We start from the raw sequence: 4,500 nt of genomic DNA, 5'->3' as shown, positions 1-4,500 counted from the left end.
CAACCCAAGGAAGATATGTGCCTGGTATTTCTCTCTCTCTCTCTCTCTCTCTCTCTCTCTCTCTCTCTCTCTCTCACACACACACACACACACACACACACACACCTGACCATATCTGTCCCTGCTGGCAATGGTGGCAAGGATGCTCAGGGTGAAGTCCAAGTCCTCCTGTCCAGACAAAGCTGCCCTCGCCCTGCCTTCTCTCCTGCCCCTTCTCCCTGCAGAATCCTCTGCTCTTAGGGCTTCTGTAGCTCTCCTCTTTCTGTATTTTTGTTCTATGAATTTCTCAGTTTTCTCTGATTTTGTCCAGCAATCACGAAACATATCCATGTCAGAGGATCTGGGGCTCTTTCCCAGTCTGAATAAAATTTTTTAAAACACTTTTTTAGAGAAAGTGTCAAATGCATACAAAAATAGTAGCCACACACAACCACCAATCAGTTACCCAAAATGGGTGTGTTGTGGATAATGTGTAGGATGCGATGAAAATGTTTAGAATTTAGGGGCAAGAACCTTTGACTGGTAATTAGGAAGTCTATCAGTCAGCTGTGTGTGGCTACTATTTTTGTGTGCGTTTGAAACTTTCTCTGGGACAGTGTGTTTAAAAAAAGAGTCACTTATGAAACTTGGAAAAAGCCCCAGATTCTCTGACGTTCATGCTTCCCTGATATCTTGACAAAAATCAGGTAAAAGCTGAGAAATTCACAGAATAAAAATGCAGAAAGCAAGATGAGCTGGGGGGCAGATGGGAAATGAAGGCAGAAGGAAAAATGCAGATGTAGGAGGGGATGAGGAAATCAGAGCTACCAAGTGTGACTAAATGAAGATAAATGTTGAGTGGACAGGCAAAATTCCAGTGCCTTGTTCTAATTTTTATTCAAAAATGAAATCTTTAGGCAGGATTATGCCTGTAATCCTAGCTACCTGGGAGGCTGAAATCAGGATCCAGGTTCAAGACCAGCCATGACAAATAGTTCATGAGACCACAACTCCAAAATACCCAGAGCAAAATGCACTGGAGGTGTGGCTCAAGTGGCAGAGTGCCAGTTCTGCAAGCGAGAAGCCCTGAGTTCAAACCCCAGTCCCCCCACCCACAATGTGTGACAATAACAATGTACAGGGAGGAGGACACAGTGCACGTTCTTATTGGAAAAGGCATGGTGATGTCACAGCAGTGTTAAAAGTAGAAATTTTTTAGACTGATACAGGAGGGATATTAAAATCTCTAGGGTGAGCACAGTTGAACTGTGACATGTACAATGAATAGGCTTTTCAAGGGAAGTATGGAATGACATTGCTATAGTCTGAATGTCCCCCTCATTGTTGCATGCTGGAACTTCGTTCCCCAATGTGGTTAAAAGACGAGGCCTTTGGTGGGTGACTACACCACGGGTGCCCAGGCCTCCTGATGGGATTGAGGACCTTTTCACAGAGGACCTCTTCACAGCTGCCTTGTTCTTTCCACTGTGAGGACACAGCGAGACGGTGCAGGTTGAAACTAGTAATTTCTGGTTTTCCCGTAAGCATTATGAACTTTTGTGACAACATTCAAACTGTCCTAATGTTGATTCTAAATGCATATGGAAATTTAACGTTCAAATCACTATTTACATAGAGCACTGCAGTTTGAAGTGTTCGACACATCGATGGGTTTTGTTTGCTTTGTCTTTTGTTTGCTTTTGTAAATATTTATCGAGAAGAACACAGCTTGCTTTCTTCTCATCATATGACTTATAATACGCAGTGACACATTTTCTATGCTGGGACAAATCATCCTATGACTAGTGACACATGTTACTTTCTAAGTTTTACCCTTTGCACTTTCAAGGTCTTCAACTGTGTAAGAATTTCCTCGATGTGCAAGTATTTTGCCAGTGTCTCTTCCTTTGGTGGCCTCATCCTTTTTGTCACAGTGCTCTCACTCAGGGTGATCAGCTCACCTCCCCTTAATTCCTTGGGTTGCTTCTCTAGAGTCCCTCCAGATACCGCGGTGTGGACACCCCAAGGTCAGCTAGCTCTTCTGCGACCACTAGACTTTGGATTTACTTCCCCTCCGGTGTTAATCACGTTTTGTTTCTTTGCTGCACTTGACTCCTTATTGGTCAATTTCCTCTTTTGATTTTCCATTTTTGAAAAGTGCCCGAGGCTTTCTTGAACTCCAGGGGAGAAGGTGGTGACAGAACTACATGCTTTGCCATCTGGGCAAGAACCGAACAATGCGTGAGCAGACTTTGCCAGTCATGAGGTCTAGCTCTCTGTCAGGATGCACGGGTACTGCCTAGGTCGTGGATAGCTGATTGAAGGACAAGCAGGAAACTTATACTTTACGCAGTTACTCACAGGCGGTGTACCTTGCTGCTGAAATCTGAACCATGTTGTTGAGAGACAGATATTATTTAACTGAATTTTAGTAACTGAAATTCATGCATATTAGGACAAGGAAAAGTGAAGACTGCCTGTCTTACAAAGTCATCAGAATAAAGCTACAAAAACAGAACAGTCAGAGCTCAGTGTCTGCAGTGATTATTTCCAGGATCCCCCCATGGTATGAATATACACACGTGCTCAAGTACCTTAAGTAAAACATCTACACTTAAATTTCACACAGATGACACCCCTCCTCCTGCATGCTTTAAGTCACCTCTAGATCATTCACAATCCTGAGACAATGTAAATCTAGGTAAATGGTCGTTATGCACTGTGCTGTGTAAGGAATGATGACAAGGAAGGTGATGGTGTCAGCAGGGACAATCTATGTGTTCACATAGATTTGATCTGAGGTTGACTGATTCCATGGGTTCAGAACCACAGACACCGAGGGCTGACTGCACTGCTTCAAGAAGAGACAAATTGATGAAGGGAACAAGGGTTCAGAGAGAGATCCACACGTCTGCCCTCACCTGATGCATGGTAAAGCTGACACTGCTGTGCAGTTAGGAAAAGATGAGGTTTTCAGTAAATGGTGTTGTGTCCTTCTGATTCTTACATGGAAAAAATGCAGATATGGATTGCTCCCTCATGCCATGTACATAATAAATGTCAGCTGAATGGCACATCTAAAGGCAAATGATAAATAATAAATGTTTTAGAAAAACTATTTGTAGAACATCTTTGTGACCTTGATATAGATCTTAAACATGACCCAAAATCATTATACACAAAGGGCGAATGAAAGAAATTTACTTAAATGGAAACATATTCACTCATGTCAACAGAAAACAGAAATCTGTGAGTATGGGAAAGGTTCATCTGATCTGAGACCTGCTGTGATCTGCTGTAACTGCCCAGGACACCCTCGGTCACCCACCCCTGCCCGGGAGCAGACACCCCTCTCTTGTGGTCACTCAGGGTCAGACCTCACCATCTGCCTTTTTCTTGGTTGTCTAATTCGCCACTCTAGGGCTATCCTACCTTGTGTGGTTTATTATTTAAGAAAAATAAGGCTCCACAACAGTTGTATCCAGTGCCACTGTTCCCAGCTTTGCAGAACTGCAATTTCAGCATAAAACATGGTCTAAGCATACGAAGATTAGCTAATGGGGACTCCTGTGAGGACATCGCTTCAGTGCTAGCGCCCCCTGGAGGAAGTGAGAGGAACACGTGGCTTTGGCTGGGTCCTCATAGAACACAGGATTCCTCATAGAACTTCCTAGTGTTTCCCGGTGCTTCTCTTAATATAACTTGGATCTTTCATTTGAATCCAGACATCTCGATGGGGATCCTGGTTGGAATCTAGGGGTCAAAGGTTAGCCAGTCCACAAAACCCACTGTACCCTCTCTGCGTACAAAGTGGAGGTGCTGACCAGGTGCCGTCCCATGCACATTTCCCTCTGTAGTCCGTCCCTGTATTGGGAACAAAAATAGGAAACTTTGATCCAGGCAAGAATGAGGGATGTGGGTGGCCGTTCTCCACCTCAGGGAGGACACCCTCATCTCAGTCAGAATCCAAAGCCTTCGTGCCTGTGATTTGGGTGACAGGGACAGTGTTAGCAGCTGGGGTGGGCTCTCGGGTTAGGTAAACCACACTGCAGAAAGTCCACCGGAAACCTGATCACCAGACAACTGTCCGGCTTAAGTGAAGTTCTGTGTCCCCCGCAGCTACACCATCAGTGTGGCCCTGGTCCCAGCTGGGGTGACTCATGTTCCTGAATAGTGGGTGCTCTCTGGCTTCCCCGTGTGTAGGAAGGCAGCATTGGTTCTCTTACATTTCTTCTGATGGCACCCAGCCTTCCATCCCATCCCTGGAAAGGGGGCTTCACTGGTGTGATTGTGACCTGACCCAAACCAGTCTTTAGTCCCCAGAGAGGCAGGTGAGGAAGAGGTCACTTTCTGTGTTCACGGTAAGTGGGTCCGGTGTGAATTTAAGACACCCTTTAATGAATCAGTGTTGGAGCGATGTGTCAGGAATCCCGTGGTTTGCAGATGACTAACACAGTGACTCCTAGCTATGGTCGCTCTCCTCCTGTGGCCCCGACTCTCTGCGGTGATTTGCCTTGTGGC

The sequence above is a fragment of the Castor canadensis genome, chromosome 16, assembly GCF_047511655.1.
Source record: "Castor canadensis chromosome 16, mCasCan1.hap1v2, whole genome shotgun sequence".
NCBI lineage: Eukaryota > Metazoa > Chordata > Mammalia > Rodentia > Castoridae > Castor > Castor canadensis.
This window is presented reverse-complemented; position numbering follows the sequence as displayed.